The following is a 17,494-nucleotide window of genomic DNA, read 5'->3' on the forward strand; positions in this document are numbered from 1 at the left end:
GATGTCCAGGCCTGCCAACGTGTATGTGTGTGGGGGGGGCACAAAGGGGGCAATTGCCCAGGGGCCTGGATGATTTAAAAGGTCCTGGGGCTCCCAGGCGCTGCCGCAGCTGTGGTAGCTGTGACGGCAGCTAAGAGCCCCAGGACCTTTTAAATCAGGGGTTCTCAAACTGGGGATCGGGACCCCACAGGGGGTCACAAGGTTATTACATGGGGGGTGGTGAGCTGTCAGCCTCTACCCCAAAACCTGCTTTGCCTCCAGCATTTATAATGTTGTTAAATATATAAAAAAGTGTTTTTAATTTATAAGGGGGGGGGGGGTTGCACTCAGACGCTTGCTATGTGAAATGAGTCATCAGTACAAAAGTTTGAGAACCACTTTTTTAAATCATCCAGGCAGACCGCAGGGCTCCTAGGACAGGCATGTGGAAGCCCTGGTCATGCCGGAAGAGCACGCCCAGCAGCACAGCTGGCAGCTCGCAGGGCATCTGCACAGCAGTTGGTAGCAGCTTGCTGGGCACCAGCCAACACAGGCGCAGCACTGCCCAAATGTCAGATGGACCGTGTGCACACGGGCATGGCTAGTGCATGCGTGCACCAGCCGCTGCACATGGTCCAGCTCCAAGCCTATGTGGCGACGCCACACCGGGCCAGCAGCAGCATGGGGCCCAGTTCCAGTCCACCCTGCACGAATCAAACCTCAGCCATCCCTTTCTAGGAGGCCCATTGACTTGACTGCTGTCGGCGGGTCTGCTGTTGTCATAAGCTCCTGCACTGTGTTGTCATCATAACCAGAGCTGCTCCAGATTACATTGCACACCTAGGTGATGTATTGTGGGGTACAAGATACAAGGTACATAGCAAACCTGGAGTAAGTTGTGATTTATTCAAAGAGCAACTTCCAATGCAGACAGTGGAGCACAACATGACACAGTTTCTCCCTTCTCAGTCAGAGAGCCTCTGTTTTGGCTCACATAATAGACCTAAAGTTTGTAGTTCAGAGTCCATCTAATTCAAGTCATGGCTTTGACAATATTCAGGACAAAAACCACGGTGAATGCAGCCACAGGCTCTGGCTTCTAATTTTCCCCGGGCATGCTCAAACCCCACTCAGAACCAAACTCTGCCCCAACTCCACCCTTTCCCCCAACCCCCCACCCCCACTCCACCTCTTCTTGCCCCTGCTCCACCCCTTGCCATGCCCTCCCTCAACCCCTTCCCCCTAGGCCCCACCTCCCACCCCGCCTCTTCCCAGCCTCTTTCCTCCCCCTCCATGAGCGTGCCCCTTCCCTGCTCCTCTCTCTCCCTCCCAGTGCCTCCTGCATGCCACTGAACAGCTGTTCCATGGCATGCAGAAGGTGCTGGGAGGGATGGGGAGGATTAGACCAGTGGGGGCTGCAGGCAGACGGGAGTGGGGGGGAGGGAGGAGAGCTTGGCTGCCAATGGGTGCTAAGTACCCGCTAATTTTTTTCCATGGGTTGGATGGTGTCATTAATTGGCTAAACCTATTTCTCTTCCTAGTACCACCATGCACTCATGATGGTTGTTGTCATAAACATACAGCTATGGGTAGCGTAAAATCCCTCTTTACGCTGTAAAGGGTTAATTCCTCTTTTACCTGTAAAGGGTTAAGAAGCTCAAATAACCTGGTTGGCACCTGACCAAAAGGACCAATACGGGGAGAAGATACTTTCGAATCTGTGGGGGAAGGTTTTTGTTTGTGTCTTTGTTTTGTTCTCTTTGGGTCAGCAAGGAACCAAGGCAGGAAAAATACATCTCCATAAGCATATCTGGACTAAGCATCTAATATTGCAGAAATAGTAAGTAATAGCAAAGAAATGCGTTAGATTATCTTTTGTTTTAGCTTGTGAATTTTCCCTGTGCTAAGAGGGAGGTTTATCCCTGCTTTTGTAACTTTAAAGTTTTGCCTAGAGGGGAAATCCTCTGTGTTTTTGAATCTTTTGTTAAAGAGCTGCAATGCAACCCAGAGTCAGTTGCTGCTTGGAGCCTGAGAAGTGAAGACGGTGCTCCTAGTAGGCTGAAGGACTGCAGCACCAGGGACAGTTCAGTGCTAGCAGGGCCCAGGGAAGTGAGAAAGAGCCCCTGGCTGGCTGCTGGGCCAGAACACAGAAGAGCCGTGAGGTAAGAATTGGGTGGAGGTTGGGGTTGCAGGGAAGTGGCCAGGGAACTGAAAGCAGTTTAATTAAAGGGACATGGTGGCACGTGACTGCTATTCTTATGGTCCCTCACTTGGAACCCAGAATAGTGAGCAGGCCCGGGTCCCGTCCGTCCATCTGTCCCCCCCCCCCCCTCCGCACCCAAGCCACTGGGGAAGTGGCCTAGAGTTGGACAGTGATAAGCCCCCTGAAGGGGCTATAAACTGTTAAATGTAGAGCTGGGCCCAGAACAGATTAGAGTGGGCAGAGAGTCTCCAGGGAGGAATCCCTGGGGACACAGCCCCCTTCCAGGACCAGGAGAACTTAAAGAATTTGTTGCACTAATACCCGGAAGGGGTCTGAGTTGTTTTCCACACAGGCTGTGTCTGATTTCGCCAGAGGGTTGAGTCATTAGAAACTGCCAGAAGGGGTCTCTATAGACTGAAAGAGGTGCAGGCACACACCTGAACAAGGGGGCACGTGACACTCTGTACCTTGGTGGAACACCCTGCACCCCCATGTTCACCCTTGTAATATGATTGTGTGGTATCCAATGCAAAGTTTGTTATGTCGGGTGTCTTTGGAAGGCTCATGATGCACTGTGCATTGTTGTTATAGTAACGTTATAGGTTGTAATTTCATGTATATAGTTATGAGGATGAAAATGTGTCCTCATGGCTTAAAACAAGCCCAGGCAAAACTCTGCAGGAGCTCACACCTCATCAGGGCATGTATGGGACAAATCCAGCCCAGCCTCCCAGGAACAAAAGGACACTGGCCTAGGCAGCAACAAAGGATCCATTGGACTCTCGAGTGAGTCACCCCCCTTCCCTTGGTCAGTTTGGGACTATGATTAGGTAATGCTCACCTGACTCTGAAAGGGCAGGGGGCAAAGCCAAGAGGGAAGAAAGAACATGATAAAAGGGAGAGACATATACCATGCTCTCTCTCTTCCACCTCCATCTACAGACACCACCACCAAGCGACTGAGGCGCTGATCAAAGGGGAGAGCCTGGCTGAAGGGCAACCAGCCAGCCTTTGGTGAGAAGCAACTAAGTTTGTAAGGGCACTGAAAGTGTTAAGATCAGCTTAGAATGTATTTTGCTTTTATTTCATTTGTCCAAATCTGACTTCTTCTGCTTTGATTTATAATCACTTAAAATCTATCTTTTGTAGTTAATACATTTGTTTGTTTATTCTACCTGAAGCAGTGTGTTTGGTTTGAAGTGTGTCAGAGACTCCTCTTGGGATAACAAGCCTGGTACATATCAATTTCTTTGTTAAATTGATGAACTCATAAGCTTGAAGTGTCCACCAGCCATAATTGAACACTGCAAGATGGAGGTTCCTAGGGTTGTGTCTGGAACTGGAAATATTGGCTAGTGTCATTCGGTTGAACAATCCAAGCAGTGGCTGGCCAAAAGTGCTCACTCACATAGCTGGGAGAAGCTTACATGCTAGAGGCTGTGTGTGAACAGCCCGGGAGTGGGGGTTCTCACAGCGGAGCAAGGTAAGGCTGGTTCCCAGAGTCGAGGATTGGAGTGACCTAGCAGATAACCAGTCCCAATAAACCAGGGGAACATCACAGGCACTCGCAGGAGGTGGGTACCATTCCACTACATAGCCACTTCATTTGATGTTCCTACTTAAGGAGTCAGGCCCTAAGTATCTGATCCAGTAATCATTGAGTTCAATGAAATGACTGGCATCATGAGGTATGATCCCACAGCTGTTCAAGTCAACAGAGATTAGTGTTGACTTAAATGGTTTAGGATCAGGGCCACGAGGAGAAGACTAAAGGAAGGGAGGAGCCTCTGGCATCCAGAGACGGTGTCTGAGGTCTCCAGGAAAAAAAATTGTGCTATATTTATTAAACTTTTAAACAAAATGTTTCCTGCAGTTCCTTTCACTAATTCAGCCAATTCATTCATTTGAGGTTGCACTCCCATAAGAAACAAAAACATTATATGCAAAATACTGTACTAAAGGCTTGATCCAAAGCCCATTTAAGTGTACAGCAGTCTTTTTCATGTACTTAAATGGCTCTTGGATCAAGTTCTAATATAACAAATCAATAAGAGGAAAGAAGTTATAAATATAGATCCTGATCCTGCAAAGATGTACACACATCAGTAATTTTATGGGTAATTGTACCACTCACAGTGCTTAAAATTAAGTATGTGTGTATGTCGTTGCAGGATCAGGGCTTGAATGTGCCAGAACACATTTGCCTTGTACTACTGCTGTTCATGTGGTCCTATGTTCTAGGCCAGGGGTCGGCAACCTCTGGCATGTGGCTCGCCAGGGTAAGCACCCTGGGGCCAGGCCAGTTTGTTTACCTGCCGCGTCGGAAGGTTCGGCTGATTGTGGCTCCCACTGGCCGCAGTTCGCCGCTCCAGGCCAATGGAGGCTGCGGGAAGCAGCGCGGGCCAAGGGATGTGCTGGCCGTGGCTTCCTGCTGCCCCCATTGGCCTGGAGTGGAGAACCGCGGCCAGTGGGAGCCGCAATCGGGCGAACCTGCCACGCGGCAGGTAAACAAACTGGTCCGGCCCGCCAGGGTGCTTACCCTGGTGAGCCATGTGCCAGAGGTTGCCGACCCCTGTTCTAGACTCTTAGGACAATAAGTTATCTTAGCAGCCATCTCTGAGCCTACTTTTTTTTCTTGTTCATAATTTGAAAAGTTTACACACAATCTTATGACATTCCTGATTTAAAAAAAAAACATCTGAAAAATATTCCATGATCTGCCTCCTATGGTAGGTTATATTAATGAGGAAAAATAAGAAATATGCCCTTATTTAACAGCCCATATGATAGAAGAAGTTTAATAAAAATCTGTGAATGTATCTCTTTTAATGGAGTGGTGTTTACTTTAGTGTCATGATTATATAAATGGTACTGCACAAAAGAAAACAATCAGCAGTAAAGAAAGTAGATAAAACTGAAAAATGGCTGCTACAGCATGCTCAGAGATTTATTGGCTATGATTGCCTATTTGATCGTGTGCTGCATGTATGCAGATGGTATTCTGTTCTTCAGACATGCTACTGAATCACTACAGATACACAAACCCATTATAGGAATTGCCACACTCTCTCTCCTCCCCTTCTTCCCATACACACACATCTTCCATAGCCTCACAGGTAGGGATAGAAAATTTTGGCCCTCAGTCCCATTTAAGAATTGTACTCTCTTCCTCTGCTCACCTTGCTTTCTGTTAACCTGCTCATGGATGTAGGAAAGAGGTGATTGGGGGAAGCTTCCTAGCTGGCTGGCTGGGTTGATGCGTGTAGTGGAAGCCACTTGAACCTAAGCAGCTCAGAGAGAAGGCTGATAAGCTTTTCCCTTTCCAGGGCACTGTATGCCATAGAACAGCAGTTCCAAACTTCCCCACCTTGGGCTTAAAGCACAACTAGATTTCTTGGTCTTGCTATAGGCATCAAACTACTTGATCTTGTGGGGCTGGCAAAGAATGTTTCTCTCACTGCCAGATTAGCCTGGTTGTCTGGATGTTTTTTTGTTGTTGGGGGGGGGGGGGTTGCCTTCCTCCTAGCACAACAGACATTCAGTAGGCTGCAAGTTGTTCATGTTCTTGTGATTTGGGAGGTGTCCAGTGCAGCTACTTATTTATTAGAGGTATGGTTCCGTGATAAACTGCAACTAGACTCCAGATTGGGGGAGAATATCTCCTAAAGTAGTTGGGGTGGGATTGTGACTCTTAATTTCTGGTAGAGCAAGAGACCACTCCTTATTGCAATTCCTCAACCCTCGTATGAGGTGTGGGTGATAGGATCTCAAAATATTTCTTGAGATTGGGTTAAAATTTCTTTGGCAGGGGGACAGCCTACCCTAGATGTTACAGATTATCCCCAGGAGGAAAGTTGACTTGTACGGGATGAGTTATTGCCAAATAGTTTCCCAGCTTTGTTCAGTTAATAAAGTTGCAGCCTAGATAAATCACATTCCTGCTGGCTTGTCTTTCTTCCTGAGATGTCTAGGATAAAATGACTTTTTTCCTGTAAAGCCATAAGAGAAATTCAAAATGTTGTTGTTTCCATTCATTGCCAATAATTACAAAAGTTTTAAAGAGCTTTAAAATCTTTCTTCTCCTCCATCACTTGAATGTTCCTTTCATATAATAAAAAAAAATCTAAATGTGTGCTATGTACTCCTGTTAGCATACAAGGTCTAAGAACAAGTGATGAGAAAATGAATTTGAAGTCCATCTTTTTTGCTACCGTTATATAATCAATATCTAAATCCAGTTTTAAAAGCCAATTTAATTATCTTTCCTATGGGATCATATTAAGAAATGCATGGCTTCTCCATTAATATTAAAAGATTTGATTTGGCTTGTCAAAATAATGACAGATAGGACTGCACCCACTAGTCAGTTTGCACAAAACTTTTTAGGTAGTCTCCGGAGATTTATGAACACATTTAAAAACATAGAAGATGTGAAGTACCCAGACCCATAAATGTTTGCCTCCCCAACCCTGCAGCCACAGTAAATTGAATGTGTATAATTTGTCTTTATGGTCCTAAGAGATAGGCCTTGTTCTTTGCTTAAGAGGAAAGCAAAAATGTACCATGGTTCTCGCCAGTTACACCATATGGGAATATTTTTTTCCTGATGCCAGATTAGATTTAATTCTGTGCATGTAACCAGGAATATGTAATGCTGCTATGCTAGTGCTGTAGTTCCCAATAACTGAAAAATCTCTCAGGGACTTTTTCCAACAAAGATTTATTCCTCACATTCTTTAGTACATTGAATTTAGGGACAGGTTCTGATACTCTTAGTCATATTGACATGGACCTCACTTCAGTGGGATCTCTTGTGCAGTAAGATATTATTCAACATGAGATAGGCTAGATTTTGGTACCCTACACTGGGCATGCTCCCTTCTTTACCCATCCCATAACTAAAGGGGCAGAGTATTATATGAGTTATTCTGGGAACTGCAGTTCTGCCTTAAGTCAACATATTCTAACGAGGTCTTTGATTCTGGGTGACTGAATCAGACTTTAGCTGTTCAAGCCGAGCACTGAAATGCTGAGGTTCCCAAATCAATGGGCACTTTGGAAATGTTGATGTTATTAACCCAGAATACATGCAACAAACACACCAGAGTAACAGACAGCTATCTAATACTATAAATGGTCTACAACTGGGGTGGGTTTGGTTTTCTAAAATATAGTCAATTATTGAGTCTCAATCCAAAAAGGTACTTAGGTCCTAAATCTCATGTTTAGGCACTGAAGTCCCAGTTTTAGGCTCCACGGTGAGCTACCAAACTCCCGTTGAATACAGGGTGCTCCTAAACTTATTCGGCATCTAAATTTTGAGGGTAAAATTGCCTATGTGCCTAAGGCTATGTCTACACTATGAGCTAGTTGTGAGATTCCCCTGCTTATGTACCCATACTCACAGTAAATCTCGTCAAGCTAGCACAAGTATAAATAGCAGTGTAACTGTGGTAGCGGCTCTGGAGGCACACCTGAGCCATGCTGAGTACAAACCCACCTGAAAACGGTGTGTATGTACTCAGCATGGCTCAGTCATGTTTCCACTGCTGCCACCCATGCTACCATGGCTACACTGCTTATTTATACTCACACTAGTGCGATGAAAGCTACCTCTAGTATGTGTTCGCAAGTAGGGGGATCATACTCCTTGCTTGTAGTGTAGACACAGCCTACATTTCTGGCTCTGGGCACGTACACTGCTACCTCCCTCCAAGTGCCTTTCTCCCACATAAGACCCAGAACAATCCAAAAATGGGGGGAAGATAGGTGGACGAACACCATCTTGTGGGTGGGGCCCAATCTGGTAGGCATGTTCAGAGGCTACCTATCACACTGAATGTGATTCAAAATCTGCCCACCAGAGGGGGGTTGCCCAATGTATAACTTTTAATCCAGTGCCCAAAGCACTCACCTCAGATGTGGGAGACCCACGTTCAATTCCCACCTATCCTAACCACAAGGTCATTGTCATTTTCTCTGTCTCTCTCTGGTCCAGTGATTATTCAAGTATTTATCCACAGTGGCTCAGTCATTGGGCCAGAGAGAGAGAGAGAGAAATAGTGGGAATGCCTCTGTGACCTGGTGGGAAACTGAGTCCAGTCCAGTCACTCTTTTATTATTTATCCATAGTGGAACAGCTTCAACAGGGGAGATGGAGGAGCTCCACATCAGAATATCCTACTGCCTAGTGGTTAGAGCACTGATCTGGGAGGTAAGAGATCCCTGTTCAAATCTTTTCTCTCTCTCAGGCAGAGAGGGGAATTGAAGCTGCTTCTCCCACATTCCAAGTGGGTGCTCTAACCAGTTGGCTAAAAATTATAGAGAGGGTGTGTGGTGGGGCAGCTGGGTTAAAATAGGAGTAGGCTGCCGAGAGGAGGGTCTCCGGGTAGGAGTGGCCCCCAGGCTGGCCTACCCGGTGGTGCTGGGACGGGATTGGCCGGGCTTCAGAGAGGTCCTCCTGAGATATCAGCTGCCCAAGCCCCGACCAGATAGGACTAAGGCACCTACGACGGGACTGCTTGGGCGCAGACCAAGGAGTGACCCCGGTGAGGGGACCTCCTCAACTTCGGAGGCCCCCGTGGATCATCTTGGAGACAGGCCCCGTTCGGTGGAAGACGCCCAAGTAGAACTAGAACGGGACGGGGACTTCTTACAGGAGCAACGGGAAGACCCAACCCTAAGCAGAGCCTGGGAACAGGCCACCAACCCCGATACTGAGGGGGACATGATGCTACGGACACCACAGGGCCCCCGCCTTGAAGTATGGCGGGACCGCCTGTACCGCATAGCGCAGGAACCCCAGACCCAAGAGATGTTGGTCCCCGGGAGACTGCGAGCCGGCCTCCTCCACTTAGCCCACGCGAACCCTTGGGCAGGACACTTGGGGCGCGAGAAGACCCTACAGAGGGTAGCTCGCCGGTTCTTCTGGCCGGGCATACACCGAGAAGTAGCGGACTTTTGCGCCTCGTGCCCAGAATGCCAGCGAACCGGGCCGAAAGGGGTAGCCCGTGCACCCCTGGTACCCATGCCGGTCGTGGGGGTACCCTTTGAGCGGATTGGGATGGACCTCGTCGGCCCCCTCGAACGAAGTAAGACAGGGAACCGCTTTATCCTAGTAGTCGTGGATTATGCAACGCGCTATCCCGAAGCCGTTCCCCTAAAGACAGCGACGGCACCAACCATCGCCAACGAATTAGTAAAGATTTTCACCCGGGTTGGGATACCCGGGGAAATATTGACTGATCAGGGCACGAACGTGTCCTCCAAGTTAATAGCAGAGCTATGTCGCCTCCTCCATATATGGACCCTCCGGACATCGGTGTACCATCCGCAGACCAATGGCCTGGTAGAATGATTCAACGGCACGCTAAAAGCTATGCTGCGGAAGTTTGTAGAGGAGGACCCCTCGCATTGGGACGCCTTGTTGCCAGCTCTATTATTCGCTATAAGAGAGGTACCACAGGCCTCGACGGGGTTCTCTCCCTTTGAGCTCTTATACGGCAGACAGCCCAGGGGAATATTGGACCTCCTGAAGGAGGAGTGGGAAGCCCAGGAAACGCGGGTCCTTGGAACCACACAATATGTGCTGCACCGCCGGGAGCGACTCCAAACATTAGGGGCCTTCGCCCGGGAAAACCTGGAACGGGCCCAGGCATGCCAGGAACGGCTCTATAATCGCGGGACTAGAGGGAGGAAATTCAGCCCAGGCGATCGGGTGCTGCTCTTACTGCCCTCAGCAGAGTCGAAACTCCTAGCCAAATGGCAGGGCCCCTATGAAATAATCCGACGAGTGGGGCCGGTTGATTACGAGGTCAGACTACCAGGACGACGTAAGGAGACTCGCATTTATCATGTCAATCTGCTGAAGGCCTGGAAAACCCGGGAAGCCCTATTCATTGGCCCGTCCACCCCAGACTCGGAACTTGGACCCCTAGCAGGAGATCTTCCCTACCCCAGACCGGCTACGTTGGGGTCAGGCCTCAACCCCAGACAGAGAGGGCAACTCCAACGGATGGTGGAGGAATTCCCGGGCCGGACGACTCTAATGAGTCATCATATCGCCACCGACCCCGGGAAGAGGGTGACGGACAACCACCGACCATTACCCAAGAGAATGTGGGATACAGTCTGACAGGAGGTAGAGACGATGTTGGAGATGGGAGTGGTGGAGGAATCAACGAGCGAGTGGCGAAGCCCTATCGTTTTAGTCCCGAAGCCAGACGGGACGACCCGGTTTTGCATCGACTTCAGAAAGGTCAACGCTATCTCCCGTTTCGATGCATACCCAATGCCGAGGGTGGATGAATTGTTGGAGTGCCTCAGGGGAGCCAGGTATCTGTCAACCATAGACCTAACTAAGGGATACTGGCAGATCCCACTTACACCAAACTCCCGCGCAAAGACGGCCTTCCCCACGCCTTTCGGCCTCTTCCAGTTCATAACCATGCCATTTGGGTTACACGGAGCGGCGGCTACGTTCCAGCGCTTGATGAACAAGGTCCTCCAACCCCACGACCAATACGCGGCAGCCTACATAGACGATATTGTAGTTTACAGCCTCGACTGGGAGAGCCACCTACACCACCTGGCAAAGGTGTTACAGGCCCTCAGAGCGGCCGGCCTAACGGCTAACCCGGCGAAATGCCACTTAGGGCAAGAAGAAGTGACCTATCTGGGATACACGGTAGGAGGGGGGAAACTAATGCCCCTGATTAGCAAGGTACAAGCCCTCAAAGACGTACCCATTCCTATGACGAAGAAGCAAGTGCGTCAGTTTTTAGGATTAGCTGGGTACTATCGCCGTTTTGTGCCGGATTTCGCATCTATAGCCGCCCCCTTGTCAGACCTGACAAAGAACTCTCAACCTCGGCAGGTACAGGGGTCTGAACAGTGTGAGAGAGCCTTTGCCACACTAAAGGAACGGCTCACTCAAGAACCTGTCCTACGACACCCCGACTTCACGAAGGAGTTTATACTTCAAACAGACGCTTCCGAAGTCGACTTGGGCGCAGTGCTCTCCCAAGAAGTAGACGGGGAAGAACATCCAGTACTGTACCTCAGTCGTAAGCTGTTCCCCCGGGAAAGGCATTTTTCAACGATAGAGAAAGAGGCCCTGGCGGTACGGTGGGCTATCGACGCCCTACGTTACTACCTGCTGGGGAACAGTTTTAATATGATCACAGACCACGCCCCTTTGCGATGGATCCACAGCATGAAGGACACGAACGCTAGAATTATGCGGTGGTACCTCGCCCTCCAGCCTTGCGACTTCCAGGTGTTCCACCGCCCGGGTAAGGCCCATACTAATGCAGATTTCTTCTCCAGGCTAGGGGAGGAAGGCGAGGAAACGGACCAAGATGGGGGGATCCGTAGTGCAGGGGGAGGTTCGCGAGGGGGCAGCCGGGCCCCAACCCAACTACAGAGGCCCCAGACAGGTAGCCCTGATGGCGGAGGATTCGTCCCGCTCATACTGGGTATGTCCCAAATGCACAGAGAGTGCGAAAAGAGGGAGCATACCCCAGCCTAGACAGGCAGCCGTAGGAGAAGAACCTAAGCGGGAAGCCCCGGCGGAGGACCGGCCCACACTGCCGGAGCTGCCAGGGACCGCGACTTCTCCAGGTCGAGGGGGACCCTCACCATGGGAGGAACCAAAAGAGGTGGCGGACCACGAGACCCGTGGAGAATCGGGAGACCTATGGGACACCCCAGCATCCGAACTGATAGGAAGCAGTCTAAGGGAATTGACGGACTGGTACGTCGGACCCGGTAAGCCTCAGCGTGTTTCGGTGGGACCCCCCCGCTGAGACGGTGACTAGGCCGGATTGCCCTGTGACAAGGGCTAATTTCCTAGACTTAGGCCAGTAGGCCATATTGCCCTGTGACAAGGGCTAATTTCCGGGACTTTGAGCCAGTAGGCCTTGTTGCCCTAGGACGGGAGCTAATTTCCTAGACTTAGGCCAGTAGGCCATATTGCCTGGTGACGAGGGCTAATTTCCTAGACTGTGAGCCGGTAAGCAGGGCCACCGTGAGACGAAGGCTAAGTTCCGAGCACTAGGCCATTAGGCCGGTTAGGACACACACACACCCCCGGGAGGGTTCTTAAAGGGGAGGGTGTGTGGTGGGGCGGCTGCCCCACGCCCGGAGAGGGTGCGCTGTGGCAGGCCTGGGCGCCTGCGTAGACGCGCAGCCAATCAGAGAAGGGCTTACGGGGAGCCAATCAGAGGACAGATTGGGGCCAGCCAATCAGGGCCCAGCTCAGCCATATAAAAGGCTGCTCAGAGCGAGAGTAGTCAGTCTGTCCCAGGCCTTCAGAGGGGAAGGTCTGTCTCCAGAGCTGGGAGGCCAGCACCACGGACAGCGCAGTGCAGGCCAGCTCTAGAGAGTGGGAGAAGGCCCTACTCCGTAGCCTGCCAGGCGGCAGGTCTGGAAGGAGAAGGCCTAGCACAGAGAAGGGCCGTTGGGGAAGCGGTCCAGAGGAGGAGTCAGAGGAGGGAGGAGAAGGAAGACAGCAAGACTGTCGCCAGAGGGCCTCTGGACCGGGACTCAGAGTAGTGGGCGGGCCTGAGTCCCCCCCCCCCTTTTCTCCTTTTTGTTATATTCGTCCATACACCCAGCCATAGGACGCAGGGAGCGGCCGGCCGGAACCACGCCAGATCCTCGACAGGAGGGATCGGACTGAAAGGTGTGGGGCTGTTGATCACCCCCCCCCCCCCCGGAAGGGGGTGCGAATAGACAGAAGGACACTGTCGGAGGGCAGTGCTCCAGAAAGAGGGCCCTGTGCGTCGGGAGCACAGTGGGCCCACACGCCAACCCCTGGCAAGACGACAGACAGGACATCACCAGAAGGAGGCGCTCTACTGGATCAGACTGATTCCTCGCGGTGACCAGTAGGAGACGCTGTGGTGGTGAGCCCCAACCCTGTCACAGGGTGGCACCATCACCTCTTCCTCCTTTGGGTTTGTGTGGCCCGAGGGAAGCTGTCAAGGCTGCTTCCCCACTTTGAACTTTAGGGTACAAATGTGGGGGCCTGCATGAAAACTTCTAAGCTTAACTACCAGCTTAGATCTGGTCCGCTGCCACCATCCCAAAGCTAATTCCCTTCCCTGGGTAGCCTTGAGAGACCTTCACCAATTCCCTGGTGAATACAGATCCAAACCCCTTGGATCTTAAAACAAGGAGAAATTAACCATCCCCCCTCCTTCCTTCCACCAACTCCTGGTGAATACAGTTCCAACCCCCTTGGATCTTAAAACAAGGAGAAATTAACCATCCCCCCTCCTTCCTTCCACCAACTCCTGGTGAATACAGATCCAACCCCCTTGGATCTAAAAACAAGGAAAAATCAACCAGGTTCTTAAAAAGAAGGCTTTTAATTAAAGAAAAAGGTAAAAATCATCTCTGTAAAATCAGGATGGAAAATAACTTTACAGGGTAATCAAACTTAAAGAGCTCAGAGGATCCCCCTCTAGTCTCAGGTTCAAAGTACAGCAAACAAAGATAACCACTCTAGTAAAAGGTACATTTACAAGTTGAGAAAACAAAGATAAAAACTAACACGCCTTGCCTGGCTGTTTACTTACAAGTTTGAAATATGAGAGACTTGTTTAGAAAGATGTGGAGAACCTGGATTGATGTCTGGTCCCTCTCAGTCCCAAGAGCGAACAACAACCAAAACAAAGAGCACAAACAAAAGCCTCCCCCCCCCCCAAGATTTGAAAGTATCTTGTCCCCTTATTGGTCCTTTGGGTCAGGTGTCAGCCAGGTTACCTGAGCTTCTTAACCCTTTACAGGTAAAAGGATTTTGGAGTCTCTGGCCAGGAGGGATTTTATGGCACTGTACACAGGAGAGCTGTTACCCTTCCCTTTATAGTTATGACAGAAGCATCTGACTCATTCCTGCAAAAAACTACTTAGACGCCTAAGTCACCTGACTCCAGGAGAAGGGTTTCCATTCATGGATCTCTGAGCAAAGACAGGTACCTATCTCTGTGAGAGGTGCAGGGCTGTCCCCTGTCCTCTGCATCTCCCATTGGATAGGCATAGGCAGCTCTTTGTATGCAGGCTTTTTTAGGTCACATTCTAAGGTACCTATCTCTCCCCATGCATTGTATAGGAGTATGTCTACACTGCAGCAGGAATCCTGCCTTACAGCCCAGTTAGAGAAACATGTGCTAGCTCTGCTCAAGTTAGAATGCTAAAATAGCAGTGTGAATATTGCAGCACAGGCAGCAGCTCTGGCTATCTGCCCAAGTCCAAGCCTGCTCCACTCCCTGGGTTCATGCTTAGGTGGCAAGTCTGTGTCACTCCCGTCCCAGAATGTCCACACTGCTATTTTTAGTACACTAGTTCAAGCAGAGCTAGCACAAGTCTATCTACCAGGATTGGGAGACACACTCCCAGCTGCAGTGTAGACATACCCTAAAAGTTAGGCTGCACAATGGTCAGTATAGGAATATTGAAGTCCCTTTGTGGATCCAGGCCTCGGGCTTTAGTTTTGCTAAAGTAAATGCATAGATGATTCAAAGCTAAGTCCCATTTCATCCAAACCTCCAAAATTTTGGAGTGGTATGTTTGGATAAATGGCTTTGGTTTAGTCCCACCGGAATTCAGGAAAAAAACCCACCCAAAATGATTTTGGTTTTGCAAAACCTTGTTGTTCTACTTTATTATTAAATACAACACACAAAATATCAGACAGACTGATGGAGAGATAGATGAAACAAATATAAAAAACAACATAGGCTAGAAGTCAGTAAGAGATTAGTCATCAAGTAATCAGTACAAGTTTCTCTGGGGCAAGATCCTTTCCTTCTAATCTTTGCTGATTTATCTTTTGCCTCTTCCGAAATGTAAAAGGTTCCTTCCTCTACCTGTAATCACTAGGGGGGGGGGAATGTGCATGCTTTGTCTACCCCAAATTCTTGCACTGACTGGAGATGAGAATCTCTCAGGAATTAGGTGAAGACTTTAGGTGTTTCCCCTGGTTCTCATTTTGAATGACGTTGCCCTTATTTTTATGAACACATTTTAGTGAAGTAAAACTGCTGCAGTCCAGTGCATTTAAATTGAAGCTTCTGAGTTTAAACTGTTTAGAGATTTAGTAAATCCCCATGATTTGGAGATCAGATGTGATGACATTAAATCGAGCTTTCAGAAATGCATATTAAACAAAAGAACAACACTGACATAACCTAAAAGCGACCCATTTTTATGCCCTTTTGCTGTGAGCCAGATAAATCAATGACTGTTATAAAAATAACACCTAGCTACTGTCACCTATTTTATTAAATGATTTGTAACACAAAGTCTTGATCACATTTAATAAGGTGAAACTGACACACTGCATCATTACTCAGGTCTTGTAATTTTCAAGGCCCATAGTGTTCCTCCATTTTGCAAAAATATTTCCTAGAACTTTCCATTACATTTGCATCAATTTTTTTTTTTAGACACTGAAGGTTTTTAAACCAGTCTCGGACAATACTAATGAAATAGTTCTGGGAGACCTGTTCCTTGTCAGATCCTGATAACTGTGTTGCCAGGGCCCATGGGATTTCTCATTTCTGTTTATCACCAATTTGTGTTCTCACTGTCTTCAATATTTCCCTTCTCTCTGATCCCTTTTCTTCTTATACTCAAAACTCCCTCCTTCCTTCTCTGTCCTCTTCAGGCTATAGTGTGGCCACTTCACTAATGAACCGATTAATAAAGATCCCCTTTTTTGACCATGAACAAAGCTGACCCTCAAGACTCTTAATGACATCCTTGAATTGTTCAAAATGTATATACCTATGGCAGACACATGAATTAAGAACCACATTCAGGAATGCATACTTTAGACATGGGGTGCACAACACAAAGTCATCCTACTGCCTAATGGCTGACTCATCCTTATCTTATGGAGAAGTCCTATAGAATGTAATAGATATGAAGCTAATAGGACTCCATATGGTCACAAGAATCTCCACAAAGTAAAGTTATAGGTTACCTAAATATAGGGGTTGCTAATGCCACCCTTTATAAAATTCTGTTATCATTTTCTTTTAATTTCGATAGGACTTTTTCATAAGGAGTTATCTCAATGGGTTCCCTTTGGAGATAGCCCAAATAAGACACACCCAGAGAATAGGTAGTTTGGTAGCTTTGCAATATATCAAACCTCTTTTTGTACCAAAGTAATAATTTTATTAGAATTCAAAAAAGTAATATGGTGCTAGTTAAATTAGTTATAGCATGACCTGTTAACCAGGAAGCATAACTATTCAGATGTTAATGGGCAGGACTACTAACTTTAACACAGGCATGATCCCTTAGCTACCTACATTCATTCCAATTGTTTAAAACAGCATTTTGCTCTCTCACAAATCATTTATACATTTTTTTTCTTGGTCACCAGTGACACACAAAATCAATCACTTCTGTGGAAGACCCTCCATTGTGCCAGAACAACATACATTCTTCGGTGCATTTTGTCACAAACATTGATGCTTGTTTGCCACAAAAATAAAATCTCCACAATTGAAAAAAGGAAGACATAAAATTCAGAGGCACTTATCACAACCAATAAGACCGATTTTTATGGCAGGAGGTGGCTTAGAAGCCAATGACAGCCATTTGGAATGTCAAAATATATATCGTACAACAATAAAACAGTCCCTGCAATCATTCTGTCTGAAGGCAATCCCAAGGCAGACAAAAGCAATAAGGGACAAACTAAACCATAAAGGAATGAAGCCAATTGAGCCCAAGGTGCAAGAAGTACACAAATGGGAATAACAGCAGCTACCTAACAGCCCTTAACTTTGAATGTTCAGCAGCAAGGTGTGTAAGGGTTTGACCCTCTTTTCTGTGAAGAAATGCACAGAAAGTATTGGTAGGTCTTGATTCTGGAAGAGAAATCTCTTGTCTGTGTAAAGAATACCGCGTTAAAAGCTGAGGAAAAGAAGACCAAGTTCTTTGTCCTAATATTACAGTGTTTGATATTAGAAAAGAAAATTAGCCAAATGGGTTGAACTTTGAAACCATCATGATACAGAGTCCAGTGAGGTCTTTTATAATATAAAGTAGTTTTTACCTTTAGAACTGATAAGCAGGGGAATGTCATTTTTTTCTGCCAATCATTCAAAGTATTTCATTTTGTTCCACATAAGCTGTTTGAAAGTGTGTGGAAATTTTTCTATGCAAAAAGAAAGTGACAAAGTCTGGCATTGTGAAGAATATTTTTGATAAAGCTAAAAACATGTTTTACTATCCTGTTATAATATTAGCATGACACCCCTCTACTTTTTGCTACTCAAGGAATTCATTTTA

The sequence above is a fragment of the Emys orbicularis genome, chromosome 1 (assembly GCF_028017835.1).
Source record: "Emys orbicularis isolate rEmyOrb1 chromosome 1, rEmyOrb1.hap1, whole genome shotgun sequence".
Taxonomy (NCBI): domain Eukaryota; kingdom Metazoa; phylum Chordata; order Testudines; family Emydidae; genus Emys; species Emys orbicularis.